Below are 23,653 nucleotides of genomic sequence, written 5' to 3'. Positions count from 1 at the left end.
TGATATAGGTATGGTCATACACTATATCATTTAAATATAGCATGATAGGTCTCCTTTAAGCGAGCTGTTGAGCATCGTAGTTGGCAAACATTGCGGTATAAGAGCAATAAACTGTGCTAGAATGTGAAATTACGTATCCGCAATGAAGCGTTGTCCTTCCCCACTTCCACGTAGCTCCGTGAACGCAGCATAGTATTGGCTTGGCTTTTGTGATGGCGTCAGGTCCACCTGCTGGCTCCATGGCTGGCACCAGCGCACAGGTAAGAAATATTAACTTTTTTCCATTCATGGTCTTAGAAGTTATCCATAGTGATGGCAAAATGAAGCTTTGAATGAAGCATCGAACCACTTGGACAATTGTGTCGGAAATAGGTTTATTTCTCGAAGCTTCAGTTACAGCGACCTCTCCTGGCGAAGTGCAAGGCTGCAGTGGGTTTAACGTATCTTTGCCTTGAAAAATATTTGACGCACACACACTAAGACTGAATATCATGTTCTATTTGCAATTAAAGATTGATAATTGGGTTATTGAGAAGAGACTGAGACTAGAGAGTGCTGGAAAAAATGTTGGGAGGAGAGGGCCTTTTATCAGCTATTAAAGTATTAAAGTTGAAAAGCAATTATTAAAATACATCCTTTCCAGGCTTTGAAACAGCTGTGCAGAGGACATCGCCGCATTCGGACCGCCGGCTCTACCCACTGGGCTATCTATTCCTTAAAATATTGAACTGTTTTTATATTACTGATAATTGTCTTTTTGTTCAGAACTTCTCCACATTTCGAAGTGTTTCCTGAGCCAGAACGACCTATCTTTCTTCCTGGCTTGCTCTATAATGATACTACAATTCAAATGCAATACCAACAACAACTCAACAGCAACAACGCAAACTACGACAACAACCCACACATTGCGCATTGTTTAGAGCGGTCATAAAGTGTTGAAGCACTCAAATTTGAAACTGTTTCAACCTGTCACTTGTCAGAATAGAGACGAGGCAGTGCATTGAATCGCGTGAATGGACCCCGAACCAGTCAAGTGATTCATTCCGGAAATGAAGCAGTTGCTGCTTCGGACATCACATGTCACGTGATTTGAAGCAAGCTTCGAAGCACTGCTTCTATGGAATAGGAAGTCCAGGGTTGAAGCTCTGTTCGAAGCTTCAGTGTCAAACTGCCATCACTAGTTATCCAAGAGCATGATAATAATATTATAGCGACATACATAAAAGGAAGGCAGGCCTTTTGAGGTGGGGAATGAATGTGGCAACGCGGGAAACTAACCATGGCATTGAGGCTACTCATGTAGGCTATGCTATTAGCTATAGTCAGTGCAAGTGAATTTCCCTTATGTTGATAGAGTCCAGCTCACGTGTTTGTCAATCTGTCTTTGCCAGAGTGGCGACCGTAATTCATCTGTGGCTGCAGCAGCACACACTTTAAAGGAATGGTCCACTCATTAGATAATTAATCAAAACTTCAGTATTTAGTGAAACGTTATGTTTAAACCATACCCTGAAGAAATCAGCGATATTCCCCGGTAAATAATGATTTTATAGCTCTTTTTTATCAAGACCTTTATATTCCGTCTGGCCGCCGCCATGTTTGCCATTTTCAGTAGTCACGTGATGGTCGTGACGTCATCCATGCGTTCACTTTGTCAACACACGGAAATATGGTGGAGTATTTCAGTTCGGACTCGTCAGCAGAGGAACAAGTTTTGACCAATGTGAAGAGATTGGATGGGGGAATTCAGCCATACATATCAGTATGACAATACGACACCCTCTGTCCTAAGACCCTCACATCGTACAAGGAAAAACTTCAGAAGAAAACCCACAGTTTAAAGGGAACATGGGAGAAACCTCAGGGAGAGCAACAGAGGAGGGATCCCTCTCCCAGGACGGACAGACGTGCAATAGATGCCGTGTGTAAATTGAAAAGATAATACATTTGCAACATAGGTAGTCCAAATGTTTGGAAATGCATGTGTTTATAATGGGAAGATGATATAAGATACTATATGTATGCATGTAGTACCACCCTTGCTAGCGATTCCCTCTCTAGTTTAGCATACTCAGCTTCGTTGTCCCTGGCCATAGAATCACGATTTTATGGGGCCGGAAAAAACTGGGGTAAAATACACACTAGCCGGTACTACGCTATATGAAAAGGCCACCAAAAACTGTCCTGGCCTGGACGCTAAAGGACGTTAAAACGGGGCTAGCCGCTGCAATGGAAATGCGCTATAACATACCTTATTCTTACTCTGAGCACTACTTCTGCTCCTCCGTCGCTTCACACTAGTGTTTATTTCGTCAGCTATTTTTTAATTTAGTTTTAGTCTTAGTCCCGTGTTAAATTTCCTTTTTAGTTTTAGTCATATTTAGTCACCTTCATCCTGTTTTTATTTAGTCAAGTTTTAGTCGACTAAAAGTCTGAGCATTTTAGTCTTATTTTAGTCGACTAAAACAGTAAACATTTTAGTCAAGATTTAGTCGACTAAAAGTCTGAGCATTTTAGTCTTATTTTAGTCAAAGAAAACTAATTATTTTAGTCTACTTTTTGTCAATGAAAACTGTTGAGTCTTTTTTAGTCATCAGATTATATAGAACATTTCAATCAAACTAGTCTAGTCAAAACCAATAATTTGTCATTTAGTATATAAATAAATAAGATTATCTTGTCCTTATTTGATGAAAAACACAGGTTGAATGATTAAGAAAGCAGCTTTGCAGAGAGTATCTGGTCAGGTTTGTGGTGTTTGTACCTCTGTGTTATGGCCACATTGCTTCCCTTCTGATAAAACAATGCATTCGCTTTTTTTCTCCGCCTCATTGTAGCGAAAATGGGCCCAAATATCACATCGTTTCTTTCTCCCAAGCAGTGGTGGCTTTAGACTTTTTCGTTGTCAGTCATTTTGACGGACAGGATTGTAACATTTCCGTCATAATCCATTATTATCCGTCGAGTGCACAATGTATCACTCACTCGCGCTGACGGGGGGGTATTCGGTTAACGCGACCACTGCTCCTAAGCCCTGTTGTTGCCATTTTATTTTCTGTTAAATAAGGTTAGTTAGACCATGAGTTAGACCCGAGTCTTCCTGACAGTTCATATTGTGCAGCTGCCCGGTGTAATTCAAATGTACCGCCACGCGCAGCACAGAAACAGCTGCTGCTCTGCCGCAGCACCGGAAATGGAACTGCTGGGAGAAAAACTGACTATCAGAGATTTAACGTTATCTTTGATAATATTTCGTCTCCTCATTTTTCGTCAACGAAAGTAAAGAGAGATTTTGTCATAGTTTTTATTTAGTAAACTACATTTTCGTCTCGTCACTTTTCGTCAACGATATTGCATGATGATTTCGTTACAGTTATTGTTTACTGCCGTCGGTGCCGTCTCGTCATCGTCTCGTTTTCGTCATGGAAATAAAGGTCGTTGACGAACATATTTCGTCATAGTTTTAGTCAACGAAATTAACACTACTTCACACTTGCAGAGGGCGATTTCTCAACTGGCCGAACTGGTGTCCTGGTCGGTGATGACACCAGAAAGACCGATGGTACTGCATCTCCATTAAGTAATGGTTGTTCCATAAATCCCATGTTATGTTTGATCATACTCTCAGAGTAGTCGTCCGGAAATTTGAAATGTTCGCTGCATACATGAGCCTGTGAATCTTTCGGTTCGGGCCGGCCACATTTCGCTAGCCACTGCCTCCGAATGTACTTCTTACGCTTACCTTTTGGCAACAGATGGAACCGAGCATTCCGTGGATTGTTCCTATCAGAATTGTGGCAATATTTCGCGATACAGTGAGGCATATTTGAATAGAGAAACTACAGTAAATAACATGGAGATCAACGTGTCTTCGAAAACCAAACGCATGGTTTACGTCACGTCCGGAAAATGGCGGCGCCCACAGTGTTGATGTTATTTCGGTATATAATCAGTTTAAAATCACTGATAATGTCATCGGATTAAAAAAAAAAAAAAAAGAGAGACTGGCAGAGACTGGTCTGTTTTATCGGATGATAATTATTTAAAAATGAGTGTCATGAGCATACCATTCCTTTAATAACCGTGCTCACACAGCACCTCTCTTTAAATGATTGGTAATAACTTACATTATGTTTTGATTTTATCACCTATTTATAGAGTTTGTTTACAAAGCATAATTGTTGCAGTCATTTTCTTTGCACATGTCCTTAACGATAGTTTTCATGCTGTTTATTATTTGAACATGAACTAATCCAGTGCAATATGGTAAATTGATGTTTGTCAATTCAAGCAGCAACTGAAAAGGGACTTTCTTCAGAGACTACTGACTCGAATTTCCCAGATCACGCAAAGACTGCCCTTAGATGTTGACTATTTGCAGTTTGCAGTGGACCAGGAGATGGCTATTGTTAGGTCGCTATCAGGCCAGGTTGATATTAGGGATGCCAGTGATTATTCGAATATTCGTTACAGTCTCCATTAAAAATCGATTTTATTTATATATTTTTTTATTATTATTTATGTTTTTTTTTTTTCTGGCTTAGTGTCAACCAAAATATAGACCAATGCTAATAATAGTAATAGTATTAATAATTGTAAATGGCCATTGGTCACACCACCAGTTTGTTTTACTGTAAACTTGGAGGAAGCCTGCGTGCTGCGCTACACACCGCCCCCACCCCCTCTCCCTCACACGTGCGACTAAAGATGAACAAAGCGGCAGGTAAAAAGAGTTCCTCCTCGTGGAACTACTTCGAACTTACAAGTCCAAAGGAAGTTAAATGCAAGCTCTGCGAAAAGACGTTGGTCTATCACAGCTCAACCTCAACAATGCGTTTTGAGTGCATCCATTTGAAGATGCGCGATGCACGCACAATTTATTTATTGCAATGCTGCCATTATTAATAATACAGGCTACAGCCAGGGCTGCCGAATAATCAATTTTGATCATGGTCAGTTTCTGGCAACCCTAGTTGATATGCCACAGGATGTTATCAATGCTTTGACAGAGCTGTCAAGGCTTGTCAATATTGAAGACATCTCTAATCAGACCCCTCATCAGGTGCCAGTAATGCAAGGAGAAATGGGACGACCAAAATATGTTGTCTGTCCTCAGCAACTACAAGGCTTAATAGAATACTTGTCCCTACCAGTGTCGGCCATAGCAAAACTTCTGGGTGTATCTGAGAAGACAGTCAAAAGGCGCATGCATGAAAATGGTCTTTCCATAAAACAGTCCTACAGTACCCTAACTGATGATGAACTAGACAATTTGGTTCGGTCAGTTAAGGCCAGGACACCACATGTAGGATATCGAATGATGAAAGGAATCCTGAAGGCCATGGGTCACCGTGTGCAATGGAAGAGAGTGTCTTCATCAATGCATCGTGTTGATTCTGTGGGTGTACTCACAAGAATGGCAAGGATGGGGTGTGTTGCAAGAAGGACATATTCTGTTCAGGGTCCTCTGCACTTGGTACACATCGACACAAATCATAAACTCATCAGGTACGCCACACATTTGATGTTTACATGCTATGTACAATAAAGGATAATAGAGTACAAATTAAAAAAGTTATGTTTTAAAATGCCCTGTCACAGTTGTTTGCATAATAAATAACAGACACTAAAAGGGATTTTGTGTTGTTTTTCAAAGATATGGTCTTGTTATTTTTGGAGGGATTGATGGCTTCTCACGGAAGGTAATTTTGTTTTCACAAATAACGATTATTTATAAGTCAGATAATGACAGTTATTGGTCAATAACTAAACCTGATGCATGATTTACAGTTCCTTTCAAAATATCTATATTTTTAGTTTGTATCCATCTTAGACCTTGTAGCAAGAATGTCTGGTGTTGGTTTTTAAACACATTTAGAGATCTGCTTTTATTTATTCTGCTTAATAATTTTCTCTGCTGCAGATCATGTACCTGGGTGCTGCCACTAATAATAAAGCATCGACTTCACTTGACTTCTTCTTGGAGGGTGTGCAAAAGTATGGCTTTCCATTAAGTTAAGGCCAACATTAGGTGTGGCTCCCTGTTGTACTCTTTAGTAATTTGGGCCTTATCTATCATTAAAAGATGCATAATGGTTTGTATAACACTTACAATGATCAATGTTTTGATCGCTGAAATGAACCGAGAATTATTCACGACCGAGTCAGGAAGTAACTATGACTCTCGAAATAAATCTGAGTGAAACCAACCTCAATCTGTCCAAAGCCCTATTGATGATAAAATACATATATATCGTATAGAATACTTGATGACTAAGTCACCTTCTGTCTCTCCAAACAAACCATGTTTAGGATTATTTCCATTATACCATTACATATTCATTTTTGACCTGTCTTTAAAAAACGATAATAAAAATAACTTGCCTATTTTCTTCTACATTAAGAAATCTTAAAAATGCCATGTCATAACTTTTTGTAATGTTTTATTTCATGTGTGTGATTCATCTTTTTAAGAGTAAGAGCCAAGAAGTGGAAAATGTTGGCATAGCGTGTTCACTATAAGGGGCTGTAGAAGGGGAAGCTTCATGTCAGGGAAAAGTGTGCACAATCAAAAGGTACATTCTTTGAAGTAATGTCAAACAATGACAAACACAAAGCCAGAATTTGTGAATATACTGTGCTTTGTCCAATTTGATGATTTTTATTTTAACAGAATCGAACGTTTGTGGCGAGATGTTTGGATGGCTGTTTCAAACGTGCACTACGAGGTTCTTCACAGCCTCGAGGATGAGGGTGTTCTAGATCCGTCTGATAGCATCCACATGTTCTGTGCCCAGCATGTATTTCTTCCGCGTCTTCAGAGGGATCTCAATGTCTTGAGGATGGGTTGGGATAATCACCCTCTAAGGCAGGGGTGGGGAACCTCCGGCCCCCGGGCAGTATACGGCCCGCGAGACAATTTGGTACGGCCCTCGAGGTAATTTATAAACACGCAAAAAAGAAAAGAATTAGAGAAATCTAGAACGCAACTAAATTAAACAAGCGAGTGCCTGTTTTTCCTAGCCAAGGTCAGAGTCCTTGAACACAACACGAGCCTAACGTGTCATCACGTGGTATATGTCTCGTCTGACAGGGGTGCAGTTCTGACGGAGAGCACCAGAACGCCGCTCCGGCACTTCCAGAAATTGCAGTACTGATAAGGAGCCGTACACATGCCGCAGTTTCTGCGTGGCTGTGTCTTTAGTTGAAAGCCCAGTGGGGATCTGTTCATCTGTCATACTGATCATACAGTCAATAACTTTGTTGTTATTAGCATCTGGTTAGCTATCTATGCTAACGAATATAAGAAGCTTTTTCTACAACCAGTGAGGTAAAGGCACATCTTTATATGATCATTATAGTTCTAAAAAACTAAGAGAATAAAGTAAACAGTAAAATAGTATATGACGGTAAAAACAAGTTGTTATTAATAAACAAGAACACAGTTTGAAAGGGGAGTGATTTGTAAAATATCCATAAAGAAAAATAAATCTGCTTACAGTTCTGTTTCATATGGGTGTTGAGAGATGTATCCATTGATCTCTTAATGTTGCTCTCAAAGTGCACCAGATTGATGCTTTTAACTTCAACATTTAAAAAAAATCTTCCTGGCGGAGCATGCCCCCCCCTAGAGGAGGTTAGCTCCCCCCCACTTAAATCATTTCCATATGGATAGGAAACTAAATACTTTTGCACACATCTTGTGTCGATATCTTTCTGTTTTGGTAGTCATGCCACAACCGTGCACGTGCGTGCATGCAGGCATGTGCGCGTCATGGTAAAATATCTGGATTAAGAGGTTGTTTTTTCTTTGCACAGCATGAAAGAAAGGCGAAATGAATCTGTGATTTTAGTATTTTTAAGCAGAGGTCAAAAACTTGTATACGGCCCTTGGATGATATTGTAAAAATGTAAATGGCCCTTGAGAGGAAAAAGGTTCCCCACCCCTGCTCTAAGGACAGAGCGAAATTTGTCCCCACACCAACTGTGGACAATGGGACTCCTCCATAATCCTATTGATGTTCCAGACCTTGCAGAGGTACTCATTACATGTTTATTTCAAGCAAAATTGTATCAACATAATTTTGGCCAGTGTTCTCAAACTATTTAAACTAAAATATATTAGACCAAAGTATTGTGCTTAAAACAGCTTAACAAAATTAAAGGAACTCCATTAAACTTATATTATGAAAGAAATTGGCATTGCCACTGTATGTTCGCTGTTCATTACATTAGTATTGAACCTTTGGGCTAGGAAAAAATTATATTTGTCATGTTTCAATGGAATTTACAATTACTATCATCAAATAAATGAAAGATAGATATTTTTCTATAAAATTGCATAAAACTTGCTTACTAATGTAAAATGCAAAGCATGGGACTGCACTTGAAATGCATTTTGTAAGACCTCAAAATCACCTCTTTTGATAGGTGTACCGTTGAAAAGGTAAAAAAGTGTTTTGTTTTTATTCTTTACATTCTCTAGTGTTTGTGTTGCTTAAAGTTATTCTTGGTCCCCTAAAATCCATGACTGATATTTAATTTTTATCAAGGAAATGGAAGATGCAGATCTTGATTTCAACACTGCCAGTGAGCCAGATGAGACCAGTCCTGGAGTGATTCTCCCACCTGTTGAAAGTCCCCTCAGTGCGCAGGATATGGCAAGACTTTTGGCCAATATTGATGTTACAAGACCATCCGGGTCCTACGGCCGAGACATTTATTTAGCTGTATTGAACCATGTACTAAATCATGCATCCTAAATGCAAACATGTTTCAAGGGTTTAACCATTGTGACGGCCCCAGAGCCTGTGTGCAGGTGTGTTACAGGTCTTACGGTGGGATGGAGCTGAAGAGGCCAATCAGCGCGATCGCGGACACCTGGCCGGAGCCGAGGTGCTATTAAGCCCAGCTGCCCGGAGTCACATGGCGGCCCTGACTCTCTCCAAGCCGGCCGCAGGAGGAGTAACACGGCGATCCTCTCCCCTCGTCCTTCCATCTTGTACTTTATACTGAACAACCGCAATAAATGTGCCGTGGTTTATGGAAAATCGTGTACGTCTTGTCATCTTTCCGTTGTGGCCTACGAGCCGGTCATAACAACACCTTTAAACCCTTAACATTTTATTATATTCCATATCACAGTTCTGGGTAGCAACCATAGACTGTATATATAAATGGACGTAGTGTCCGTGCTAGCTAGCTCAGGCTAAGAAGCTAAGCTAACATGAAATACATGCATACCAAGTTACTGCTAACAGTGTCGTTCCCCTATATAAACGTTACATTCATAATCAAATGAGACAATCTGCAAGAGAATTAGCTATATTTTGTTATTCTTAATGCTTGTCATTCACACGTCATTCCACCACCCGGACCTAACGGAGCCACAGTGGGCTATCTCCGGGACGCCGGCTGGAGCTAGCCCCCTGCGGCTCCGTTAGCTCCGGCTGCCACCACTGGGATAATTGGGTCCCCTATTAACATTTGCTCCCGTTTAGCATTATGGGCGTCATAGCCATAGACTATAAAAGTCTTACGTCTTAGTCTTGGACGGGTGGCACAGTGGTCTGTGCATCTGATCATCAGATCAAGGGGAGTGCTGGGGAACTCCAGTTCGAAACCCGCTCCTGCCGCCACTGCGTCAGGCCGTTGTGTCCTTGGGCAAGACACTTCACCCGGATTTGCTCCTGTGGGTATTGTCCACAGTACATGTATAATATCAATGTCTACTTGTAAAAGCGCCTCGATGACTTCGAGGCGTGAAGATGGACGGTGTGGCGCAGTGCGCTGTGCAATGATCATCAGATCAAGGGGTGAAACCCGCCGCTGCTGCGTCTGTAAAGCCGGTGTGTCCTTGGGCAAGACACTTCACCTGAACTTGCTCCTGTGGGTATTGTCCACAGTGACCATTGCATGTATAACAAATATGTGTAATGTGTGTCTGTAAAGCGCTTTGAGCACTGGAAAAGCGCTATAATAAATGTAAGGAATTATTATTATTATTACCCAAGGCTGAATCATAAACTAAAATGTATATGTATGCATAAAGGATTATGTCTTTAGCTGGCTAATAAGTAACAAGCTAAGCTACCAAGCACACAAACACCTGCGAACAGGGTTAACATGTATAATATTATCATTTTAGACTTCTTGGAAGTTCTGTTAGTACATTCAAGCGCACAGCACAACATTTTAATTGTCTGGTATTTGTAACAGTATTCCCTAAAAGGCACAATCACCACGAACACGGCTAAAGCTAAAGGGTCAATTACAGTACTATGACTAACTAACGTTGTAGCCTCTATGGTTGTAGCCGCTGGTTGTAGCCTAGCAGAGTGGACAAGTTGCTGTTAGCTGACAGTGAGGCATGTACGTGTCCATCAACGTGACCACGCCCTAATTTATGCAAACACTTTAAGACCTAATATAAATAAAAGGGTTGTGTTAGAAAACAATTCACTCACAGATTCATAATCATGAAGGTGGAATCTAACTATATCGATAATAATATTTATTGCATCCATGGGTAGAAACATGTTTTTTTCTGCTGTAAAGTTGGGCATTTTAACATGGGGGTCTATGGAAATTGCTCCTTTCTGCAGCCAGTCCCTAGCGGCCCATGTATGAACTGCAGTGTGTGGCACTTCCGTATTGGCTTCCCGGCTGTTCCCCAGAGTTTGCCGCTTGGTAGCAACATGTTACAACATTATATCAATTTGTTTGTTTTTCTTTAAGAAATGTTTAACCGAGTGGTGCAGTGATGACGTATTTGTGTAGTTCGACCCGGAAGTAAGCTGCAAGGGTTCCCTCAACAAAAAAGCAGTGGGATTTCTCCATACTGTAGGATATCCCATTGCTTTTTGTCGAGGGAACCCTTGCAGCTTACTTCCGGGTCAGCCTACAAAAACACGTCATCACTGCACCTCTCTATTGCTGCCATTACATTTTTTTTTAAGATTACTTGACTGGAAGCAGTCAATGCTAAACCTTTAAAACTTAAACAGTAAGGTTAACTTGGAACAGAGGTCGTTAGTGGTTACCTTATTTACCCTTGCTAAATTATTGGCCTAATTGAAACGCTTCAATCAGGATGTTTTTGAATTTGTCATAGGGCCTCATATGTCTCACAGGTAAGGTGATTGTCTTGGCACATGCTGTCATAACAGGGTAACAGACACTGTGATGCGCAAAGTCTGCACTGCAGTCATGATTTAATTGGATCACAACTGCAAAGTCCTTCTTCTCTGAGGGAAGAAGTGGGACGTGATCCTGGCCTGTGATCCACTGCAGAAACGTTGCAGGTGTGATGGGATGTAGGCCATCTTTATCTACATGCCCATGATCTTCAGCTATGAGGAAAATAAACAAAAACCGTTATGACAGTTTAACGTGTAGTTTTCCTTTAGTGCAAGTGAATTGTACTGAGGTATTTTAACCACAGAACGTCTGATCCAAAAAAGGTAATCAAGTTTGTGTAATTCAGGATTCCTACAACATCTTAAACATTAAATTCAAGGACATTTTAAGGTTTTTCCAAGCCCAATGCCTTCAAATTTAAAAACCCAACTTACACTTACATTTAAATCTTCATTAGAAGTACATCGAAAACTTTATACCTTCATATAGGAAGTCCTGAATGAAGCTCATCATCTCCAGCTCAACCTGATGCATGGTAGTCCCTTTGTCACTCAGTTGAGGAAGAATGGATGTCATGACAAACTGCATTGACCTATGATGAGAACAAATCCAGATGTAAATGATGTACTCTTTACTCCTTAACTTTAAATATCAAATTGTAAAGAATGGTCTCTTTTGTTCTGCTCACTTTTACATCTTCCCCAGAAACAAACAAGGGCTGGCAGATATCTGGGTACTGACTCATCAGTGAAAGGAGCCCATACAGCTGCAAGACTTCCCTTAGTTGTTCCAACATAGGCTGCAGCCGCAGCACTGCGTGGAGTATGATGGCACTACAAAATTACAAAGTAAATGCAATCCTAAATAAAAGGTACTCATGTAACATCTTTTAATATACACAAATAAATAAGTGTCAAGCATGCCGAACAATGGTGTCCTTGTTTGGAATGGAGACATTTCCAGTATATCCACAATTCAATATTTCATCAGATAGGCCTATCATTGAATGCTCAGTCGCCGACTCAACCTGAAAACAGAGAAGTACATCTCTTTACCATATTCAATATAAACCTATGACTATAATTGGAAAATAAATGCTTATTTCTTATTAACCCAGCATTTACATAATATAGAACTCATACCAGGTCAATTAACTCTCAGCTGGACATCTGCCACTGAATCACTGTTGAGAACCTTCTGGTTTATACGTCCACTACAGAGGTAACTGTAAGTCCATGGGCTGAATAAGGCAGGGGCGGGGCCACCTTGTGCCAAACTAACAGCCAAAATCTCTCCCACTGTCCTATTAACACAGATTGAGCATGAATGCATTATGTATATACAACATCTGAAGATGTGTAGTTTTATTCATGTTTTCACATAATTTTACAGCATATTGCTATACTATTTCAGACTCAGTATTTACATTCTTATATTCAAAGAAAATCAGTAATATCTTTAAAAACTACAAGTCCTTTTATATCAGCTGTGCACCGTTATGGTGTAAATATAACCTATCTATAAATTAGATCAAATGTAAAAGTCAGCCGAATTAGTGTTGATACTGCAAGGAGACGTATTGTGTGAAGAGAAATTAAAGATGTTGTTTAATTGTTGATATATTTATGATCCACGTCAAGTATTCAGTTTCGGCGGCATTTCTTCAGTTTTTCCAAAGGTCTTCTCATCAGGGTCCTCTAAATAAAGAACTACGGCAGATCTGTAATATGTAATGCAGCCGAACCGTGTATTACAATGCCGTTATGTGATGACTTTCAAAGAGAAAAGCAAGAGCACTCGGAATTAAGTATTATTTTATTCTTTTTAAATGTTTTCCGGATTTCATATAATATAAACACCAAATCCCAGCATGCATTGCGGCTAAAACATCCAATCAGCGAGCTTAAACCATAGCTGAGGATCTTGGGTAATCGCTCGAAATGCCTACGTCTGTTTCCGGTTATTTTTATTTTGAAATTCAGTTCCTGACGGACGCCAAAAAATTATAGAATTAAACCAATAAATAAAAGCAAGGATAATTGTGTGTTATTGGTGAGTAAATAACAGTGTGTTATTTTGAAAAGAATAACATATTAGAAGGAAAAAAAGATTTAAAAAATACAGATTTCAGTATTCTGAGGCTTTGAGCCCCATTTATTTTCCTCACAGACGGCAACAAAAGTCAGAAATTATACGATTTAAAATAAAAGCAATAATTGTGGCTTGATATTGAGTAAGAACATGTTTTTATGAACCACACAGCTTCCGGTCTTCCACGACCCGACCGGAGAAAAAGACGTGCTGCAGGCACGAAACACATTACCAGTAGAAATACATTGCTTTTAAAATCGTGCTGTGCAACACGAAAAAAAGGGGGAAATCGTGTTGGTGAACACGAATCAATAGATTAAAAATCGTGTTGGTGAACACGAAATGCCATGAGACTGGATTGGTATAGTATGTGTATTCACTGAATTTCACTCTGTCCTAAATGCCTTGTTGGAGCTCCTGCCCCCCCTCCCTGTGAGCCCAGTGTGCTCTGATTGGTCAGCTCGCTGCTACGAGGAGCTGACAGTGTGAGCTGGCTTACTGGTGTGTCTCAATCGCGAGTACGCTTGCTTGGTAGCACATGTCTGCCGAGCATCTTGCTTCAGAAGCGAGGCAAGAATACTTCCTGGCATTCGGAAATCAAAGAGTGGAACAGGCTAGCAAGTGTGCAGGTGTGCGTCATATGAGAGGCCCCGCCTTACATTTTCTGCCACAGATTTGGGGAAATTGGTCCGTGCGCAAAGCATTGTGGGGATTTTAAGACCGCAGAGTCTACACATGTGCAGCCTCGACATTTCTCCTAACGAAGTATGCCGGGCTCGGTAGATTGCCAAGTATGCTGGAGATTGGAACAGTACTTCGGCAGCACTCGATTACGTAGTATGCTTGTAATAGTAGCTCTGGAGCAGCTTTACTCGCGATTGAGAAACAACCAGTGAGACATCGCAAATGGACGAAGGGGGGGGGTGCTGAGGCTCCGATAGCACCCGCATCCCCCAAACGCGGCGCACCTACAGTGTAAGCGCGCCACAGTTTTGCTGCGCTGCGAGGATCCACTATCACCCCCCCCCCCCCCCAGCACGTCACATTTTCGCCGCTAATAGAGTGTGTGTGTGTGAGGAGCTCCACGGATTGGTCCATTAGGTCATCATTACGTCACTTAGTACTTCGTTCCCTCTTTAGGTAAAAGGATTGGCACATGGTATACGCTGTGAATATGAATTAGTGAAATGCAAAGTGCTCTAAATTAAATCACACCCTCAACCCTTATCTGTATGAATGTTGCTTGTGCGTTGATAACATATATATTTTTTTAAAACAGCATGTTCTGTGAATAATTGGAATGTTAAGAACTGCATGATGTAATCCCTGTGAGTGCTTCTTGTCAGCAGAGAAGAATTATAGATGTTCAGACAGAGCCAGCTCATACTCGGTATGATTTATTCAGATAATCTCTTGTCGACAACATGAGAAGTGTATTTAATTGTTTTGTGTTATCATCAAAGTTCTATAATTTTTATATTTTACTCACTGCAAATGAGCATTTTCTGCGATGCTCATATATTTTGTAATGTTTTCCTTGCAGAGGCAGGCATCTGGACCAAAGTCTGGGAACAGCAAAGCATCTGCTAGCCAAGGTATGCTATCATGTTAAGATTGATTTACATATACCAGTATAGCTCATTAAACTAATTTTTCCCTTTTGACCGAATAGAAAGTGTGATTTTCAATTATCATCAGGCTACAAAAAATCCTAAACCCCCAAGTGTTAATTGTAAAATACCATGAACTTTGTCAATTTATTAGTAGAGTGTAGTAAAGTAGTAGAGTATACTGTACGTAAAATAAAGAATGATGTATAGAGTTTGCATTTTATTGTTGAAAATAATCAAATGTTTTACTTGTCATTCACATTCCATTTATAAAAAAAATCCATTTTCCAAGGTTTATTGACATATCATATATACAACTAGGGCGTAGTTATGCAATGAATGAAAAACTTGGGTCGCAGGTTCCTTAACAGTGCATTACAAAACATCTATCAATAGTGTGTATACCTCCACCATTAAACTGTCAAATTCTGCACATACATAAGAGTATAATTAATATGTATACCATCAGTTAGTGCTTCAACATAGTTAACATTGCAGGAAAGCAATATATTAGACGTTAAGTACTTTGTCAGGCCTAATATTTATCTGTAGATACCCCCAAAGCTTTTTTCTTATTTAAAAGAAGACCTTAACCTAAAGTATTCTTTAATGTTTAAATAAAGGTTAATTTGTTTTTCTGTTTTGTACATCCTCATATTAATATCTTTGTACATCGTGCACTACACTGTTTTGTTGTAGAGATCACTTACAGTATCTTCTTGATTTTTTACATTCTATATTTCTATCATTGATCTTCTATTTTCCCCCTATTTTGTAGGTAAATATAACATATTCAACAAAAAAATGCAATAACGTGCTTTAAACACTAGGCGGTGCGGGTTAAAAAACAGTCAAGTTTACAGTGTTAACACAATAAATTATACTTTCCAGTATAAGTTTACAGCTTAGTTCATGACGGATGTATTTTGTTATCCACACATATATTTTTTTGACATTTGAACCTACACCTGCAACAGTCAAAGACAGGCAACTGTTGAGGAGTTGGAAAGGTCTGTAGATGTTACAAATAAGGTACACACAGCAGACAATGCCATAAAAACGTTGTATTATTAGTGTAGACACTTATAATGTATAACATCTGAAGATGTGTAGTTTTATTCATGTTTTCACATAATTTTACAGGATATTGCTATATTATTTCACTTTTTTTTTTTTACTTCTACACATTAATATCTGATTTGTAAAACATCATAGACAGAAAGGTATATCCATCATTTAATGGTAAGCTATTGCAATTCTGAATCCATAGATGTGTCTCCCATCACGCAAATCCCCTGACTATTCTCTCAACTCAGTATTTACAATTCTTATATTCAAAGAAAATTAGTAATATCTTTAAAAACTACAAGTCCCTGTCTATCAGCTGTGCACTGTTATGGTGTAAATATAGCCTATTTACCAATTGGATCAAACATAAAAGTCAGCCGAATTAATGTTGATACTGCAAGGAGACGTATTGTGTGAAGAGAAATTGAAGATGTTGTTTAATTGCTGATATATTTATGATCCACGTCAGGTATTCAGTTTCGGTGGCAGTTCTTCCAGTTTGTCTAGAAGTCTTCTAATCAGGGCTCTATAAATAAAGAACTACGGCAGATGTGTAATATTTAATGCAGCCGAACCGTGTATTACAATGCATTTATGTGATGACTTTCAAAGAGAAAAGCAAGCAGACTCAGATTAAAGTATTATTTAATTTTTTGTAAATGTTTTTCGGATTTCATATCGCATAAACACCATATCCCAACGTGCATTGCGACTAAAACATCCAATCACCGAGCTTCAACCATAGCTGAGGATCTTGGGTAATCAGTTCAGTGGGTGTGTATTGTTATGCTGTGTTCGTTATTCCCGCGTCCAGGAGAGAAGCTTTAAAAGGAGAGAAGCTTTAAAAGGAGACTAAATGTGACCCGCTCTATCGAAATCAGTCGGAAGTCTCAACGGCTCATTTCAAAATAAACGTGGATTTACGTAAAAAACAATTTTTTCGGGGTTCAGGTGTTTTGTTTAATTTTAAACAAACAAAGTCTTGGCTTTCAGAATATGAAACTTTTATTTCCAAAATCACACAATAAATACATTTTTGAAGCTTGTAAAGGGCCGAAGACAGGCACCTCTCACTCGCAATCTGCTCTTCCGCAGCGCCGCCCCCCCTCCCTCCGGCTGAAATTATGAATGTAAGAGTAAAGTAATCATAGATAACACGGCAGGGTCCGTTACAGTTTGTTTTCATTTGATTTCAATTAAACAAAGTCTTGGCTTTCAGAATATTAAACTTGTTTCGGAAAATTCAGATGATAAATATAACTTTGAAGCTTGTAACGGCATAATTACAGGCGGAGAACGGAGTAACTTAACGTCACAGCAGGCACAACAACAGCCGGTGTTTCTCGTGAGTGTTTTCCCCGGGAAACAAACACAATACACACAAACGCAAAATTACACAAACACACACACACACACACACACACACACACACACACGTATACACTTACTGTATGGTATACACACACACTAGGGGTGCAACAACTAATCGACTTAATCGATTAAAATCGATTACCAAATTAGTTGGCAACTAATTCAGTCGTCGATTCGTTGGTGACGTCATCACATGTGTTCTACACCCCGTTAAACTCCAACATTATCGCTCTTTTTTATCGGTACAGGAGACATTTAAAACATATGTCATATGTATTATTGCTACATAAACATTATATCGCAGTCTTAGTGTCGCCAACTCCGTTTATAATATTCAATATGACTACAAAATGTGTCTATAATGTATTTTCGATCTTCCCAATGCAGACGAGAGATCTCTCCCCGCCTGCTTGCGAGGGGGCGGGGCAGTTTACTATGGAACGCCCTTTGCGTCACAATTCGCGCGTTTATTCGCGCGAAACTACGCGCGAATAAACGGGGAGGTCTGTTTTATAAACGGGGAGGTCCGTTTAAGTTCAAAGTCTCAGTAACCAATCAGTGAAGAGCAAAACCAGACCAAAGCAATCTGTAGATGAAAAGTTCCTGACATTGTGAGGCTGGAAATTGTACGTTATTCCAGCTTCAGGGGACTATGTATTAATTTGGCTTTCAATATAATAAATATATCAATCAATCTATAACCTGCCTTCATTGTCTTTTAAAATAAAATCGCCTTACCTTATTTTACTGAAGTGAAGGGTATTTGTCTCCTTAAATCACCTTTTAAAAGTACTTCTTATAGCATGGCATGGTGTAACATATCAAAATGTTCAGTCTCTGGTCTTGCTAGAAATGCAATGTCACTCACCTTAGAGCACTGTCTTATGAAATACTTAGCTTAGAAATCAGATTTTTGGAAAACTTAAAAACTTGTGAAAACACAGATGTACTCATGTCATCCATTTTATTTTGGTGTTTCAGATTTGGTTTACCAACGTTTTTGGTTCACAAAAGTAGTGAAATATATGAATTACACTATAGGCCTATATAAATGTGTTGTTCATGTCTAAAATGAAAATGTGTAAATTAGAATTTGGAGTAAAATAGTTCCATCACTCTACTTTCACCACAGAAAAGTTACATCAGGACTGATTCATGACTTCATACTCCATACTGAGGTTCATGTGATGTGTACAAATACAAATTGAGCATTACAACTTTTTTTTTTTAACCAACTATTTATGTTAACATAAGAAACAGTAACATCTCAATATTTACAATACAGGGTTCATACTTTTTCACCAATGATTTTAAATTACTTTTCCACGACCAAAAAAATGACTCTTTCATGTGGCTAGCATGCGCTGCCTCGCCCATATTCTAAATATTGAATATGTTATGTTACTACACAGTTTGCATTTAGCACGTCTTGGGTCAATGTCTTTTGATAACCACAATTGGTACTTATTCTTTAGAAGCCATACATTGTTGAAACTGCACTTCCCTGGCATCTTTATATCAAATAGTAGCTCCTATAGACTAGAGGGCGTGATTGTAAACATCTCTCACCAGCGAAATACTGCCACAGTTGCCATTTTACATTTCATTATACGATACAGTATTTATTATCATTATAGTATTACTATTTCGGCGATTAGATAACATATCAATTATATTTGATGCAACTTTAGTTATATTTCCATGACTTTTCCAAAACATTGGGAAAAATATTACATTCCATGACTTTTCCAGGTTTTTAATGACCGTACGAACCCTGACAATATCGGAACTTTCTCAACCAATATTCATTATAAATGTAAAGACAGGGGGAGCAGTGCCATGGTCTTTGTCTGTCTTCCAAGACAGTGGGTCTGGCTGCTGTGTAGGTGATGGTGCATGTGCTGCTGGTGGCTGTGTCGGAGGGAGGGAAGTGTGCTAGGCGAGACTTCTTTGCTGGCTGGGTTGATCGTGATGGCTGTGGTGGAGGCCTTTGTACCGAGGTGTATCTTAATCTTGTGGCAGGCACAGATGGAGGCTGCTGTAGTGATGCTGGTCCTCTGGTCCTTGGTTGTGATGGCTCTAGTGAAGGCCCTTGAGCCACGGTAGATCTTGACCTGGGTGCAGGCACAGATGGAGGTTCTTGCTGCTAGGCCCAGGCAGCTGTGAAATGGGAAAGAAATATAGGACAATAATTACTAAGTTCATTAAAAAGTTCAAGTGGAATGTTTCTCAAGCACAAATAACAATGCACAACTCAAAATAAAATGGGGAGGTGGGACAGGAGTCTCTCTCTCTCTCTTACAACCTATTTAACTAAACCCACACAATGAAAGTACACTATTACTGTAATATTTACATTTACCTATCTTCAAATGGATCCTTGTTGTTGTTGTTGTTGTTGTTGTTGCTGCTGTATTCTCCAGGTTCTGATGCTCCATCTCCACTCTTGCTAGTGTTACAAGTCTGCTGTGTAGAGCTGGTAATCAGATAATAAGCCTGTTGAACAGGAGAAAAGAATGAAGCAGAGGGAAAGTTGCTGCCGTTTGTGTGGTTGTCCTAGCCAGAATTTATTAAACACATTAATAAATTCACTTACAAATTATATCCGTTTTCTCTATTTATGTATCTCTGCGTTGTGGTCGAATGAATATGACTTCCTTCTTGCCAACCAGCTTTATTATCTGTGCAAACAGAATATAAGGAAATGGCTTCACCAGCTTTCTACCTCAATACTTCTCCTCAGTGAGGCCTGAAGCTAACTGAGAATGTAAAAATACATTTAGCCAATCAAAATAACTATGTCTGACATATTTCGTTTTCTAATCAAAAATGGACATAAATCCACATGCCATATTATGACTTTCATGAGGGATTAAAGCCGTTTTCATTTACAGTATATAATACGGTGATAACAGATACAGGGATGCAAACTCATCAGGTATGAAAAAGGTGTCAAGGATCCGAGCCCCGGACCCCACGGAATATCGGCTTTAAAATTAGGAATAACAGATGATTTTAGCAGTCAGAACAACTAAAGCAGCAGTGTCAATAATAACAGAAACTCCAAAGAGTCATATCTAAATACGATGGAGGGTTCTCCTCTCAGCCTTATTTCTCATAGGGGATGAAGAGGAGTAAGTAAATAAAGAGGCCGGCGCTCCAGGGTCTGGTTCTGCTGTGCATTTTTGTGATGTAATGGTAAAACATTTCAGAATTCCTCCACGGGATGCCATTGTACATCACTCAACCCGCGAAATACACACACTCAGTACATAGCTAGACCCGGGCCAGGAATTCACGGGCACAGCCAGCTGGGCGGCTGGCTTACAGTCAGCGGCACAGCTGTAGCAACATGTGTGTATTTCGCGGGTTTCTAATTGTTTTGTGCGTGTGTGTTTATCATGGTGTTTATGTTAACAAGGAGGTTTAATAACTGTGTGCTACACAAAACGTGCAGTCGGTTTCATTTTCATCGCCGTTTGTAGTAGAGTTAGCAGGGTATTTTTATTTTAACTCTCGTCCCAAAATTATTTTTTATCCTCCCCGACACTATTTTTTCCGACGACGGGACGTCCTTATGCTCGAGCCCTGCCATGCACCATCACCCCCACCTACACAGCAGCCAGACCCACTGTCTTGGAAGACAGACAAAGACCATGGCACTGCTCCCCCTGTCTTTACATTTATAATGAATAGTTGGTTGAGAAAGTTCTGATATTGTCAGGGTTCGTACAGTCATTAAAAACCTGGAAAAGTCATGGAATGCAATATGCAGCTCTGCACAGCGGACTTGTAGCACTAGCAGCAGTGGAGATGGAGCATCAGAACCTGGAGAATACAACAACAACAAGGATCCATTTGAAGATAGGTAAATATTACAGTAATAGTGTACTTTCATTGTGTGGGTGAAACATAGTTAGAGAGAGAGAGAGGGGAGAAACATTCCACTTGAACTTTATATTTTAATGAACTTAGTACTAATTATTGTCCTATATTTGTTTCCCATTTCACAGCTGCCTGGGCCTAGCAGCAAGAACCTCCATCTGTGCCTGCACCCAGGTCAAGATCTACCGTGGCTCAAGGGCCTTCACTAGAGCCATCACAACCAAGGACCAGAGGACCAGCATCACTACAGCAGCCTCCATCTGTGCCTGCCACAAGATTAAGATACACCTCGGTACAAAGGCCTCCACCACAGCCATCACGATCAACCCAGCCAGCAAAGAAGTCTCGCCTAGCACACTTCCCTCCCTCCGACACAGCCACCAGCAGCACATGCACCATCACCTACACAGCAGCCAGACCCACTGTCTTGGAAGACAGACAAAGACCATGGCACTGCTCCCCCTGTCTTTACATTTATAATGAATATTGGTTGAGAAAGTTCCGATATTGTCAGGGTTCGTACGGTCATTAAAAACCTGGAAAAGTCATGGAATGTAATATTTTTCCCAAAGTTTTTGAAAAGTCATGGAAATATAACTAAAGTTGCATCAAATATAATTTATATGTTATCTAATCGCCGAAATAGTAATACTATAATGATAATAAATACTGTATCGTATAATGAAACGTAAAATGGCAACTGTGGCAGTATTTCGCTGGTGAGAGGTGTTTACAATCACGCCCTCTAGTCTATAGGAGCTACTATTTGATATAAAGATGCCAGGGAAGTGCAGTTTCAACAATGTATGGCTTCTAAAGAATAAGTACCAATTGTGGTTATCAAAAGACATTGACCCAAGACGTGCTAAATGCAAACTGTGTTGTAACATATTCGAATATGGGCGAGGTACCGCATGCTAGCCACATGAAAGAGTCATTTAAAATCACTGGTGAAAAAGTGTATGAACCCTGTATTGTAAATATTGAGATTTTACAGTTTCTTATGTTAACATAAATAGTTGGTTTAAAAAAAAAGTTGTAATGCTCAATTTGTATTTGTACACATCACATGAACCCCAGTATGGAATATGAAGTCATGAATCAGTCCTGATGTAACTTTTCTGTGGTGAAAGTAGAGTAATGGAACTATTTTACTCCAAATTCTAATTTACACATTTTCATTTTAGACATGAACAACACATTTATATAGGCCTATAGTGTAATTCATATATTTCACTACTTTTGTGAACCAAAAACGTTGGTAAACCAAATCTGAAACACCAAATAAAATGGATGACATGAGTACATCTGTGTTTTCCAAAAATCTGATTTCTAAGCTAAGTATCTCATAAAACAGTGGCTCTAAGGTGAGTGACATTGCATTTCTAGCAAGACCAGAGTCTGATCATTTTGATATGTTACACCATGCCATGTTATAAGAAGTACTTTTAAAAGGTGATTTAAGGAGACATAAATACCCTTCAGTAAGATAAGGTAAGGCGATTTTATTTTAAAAGACAATGAAGGCAGGTTATATTGATTGATATATTTATTATATTGAAAGCCAATTTAATACATAGTCCCCTGAATCTGGAATAACGTACAATTTACAGCCTCACGATGTCAGGAACTTTTCATCTACAGATTGCTTTGGTCTGGTTTTGCTCTTCACTGATTGGTTACTGAGACTTTGAACTCAAACGGACCTCCCCGTTTATAAAACGGACCTCCCCGTTTATTCGCGCGTAGTTTCGCGCGAATAAACGGACCTCCCCGTTAATCCGCGCGAAACTACGCGCGAATAAATGCGCGAATTGTGGCTCCAGGGTTCCATAGTTTACACACACGCAGCTGCTACATGCAGCAACACACACACACGGAGGAGATGGCGGAGAGAACGCGCTCCGAGGTGTGGTTAAACTTTACCCGTCTCGATGTGGAAAATGCTCGTTACCAAAAGTGCAATAAGAGTTTAGCATTTAAGGGCGGTAACACGAGCAATGTGTCTAAACATTTAGCAAAAGTGCTCCAGATCCAGACGGAGGAATGCACCGAGTTGGACTGTCTTTCCAGCAGCTCTGTAGCCCCGTCCACGAGGAACGTTTTCACGTCAGGTGTTATGTATGCTAGCAGCAACACACAGAGTTAACTCCATGATACAAACATGGGTTAATGATGAGAGGAAACTGAGTTATTTATTTTGTTAAAGTTTCAGCTAATAAATACATAAACATAAATGATCGTGGTGAAGATGATGATTACATTAGTATTAAAAATCGGTAGTGTAGGAGCAGACACAGTTGTGGTGGCTTAAAGCCCAGCTCTGCTCCGCGCCGTCCGTTAGATGAGCCTGGTCAGATCAATAAGAAAAGGAGTTCAAAACACCGGCATAAAAGTTATAACAATAATCTGATTTTAATGGTAAAAAGACACAATACGAAAATACAGAGTGCCCTGTAACAGAGCACTCCGGGCTCCCCGCTCCA

The 23,653-nt window shown here is 39.7% G+C and overlaps 1 long non-coding RNA gene across 1 annotated transcript in view; it reads left to right on the top strand.

The window, feature by feature from the left end:
* Positions 1-22,444, top strand: part of LOC117458818 (uncharacterized) — a 61,482-nt gene extending 39,038 nt beyond the window's left edge. Inside the window, exons 2-4 of the long non-coding RNA XR_004553452.2 lie at positions 11,848-12,013; positions 14,777-14,828; positions 21,296-22,444. This is a non-coding gene — a long non-coding RNA (uncharacterized lncRNA). The remainder of the gene's footprint in view (positions 1-11,847; positions 12,014-14,776; positions 14,829-21,295) is intronic.
* The last annotated feature ends 1,209 nt before the right edge of the window (positions 22,445-23,653 follow it).

This window comes from Pseudochaenichthys georgianus, chromosome 14 (assembly GCF_902827115.2).
Source record: "Pseudochaenichthys georgianus chromosome 14, fPseGeo1.2, whole genome shotgun sequence".
In the NCBI taxonomy this organism is placed as follows: Eukaryota; Metazoa; Chordata; class Actinopteri; order Perciformes; family Channichthyidae; genus Pseudochaenichthys; species Pseudochaenichthys georgianus.
This window is presented reverse-complemented; position numbering and strand designations above follow the sequence as displayed.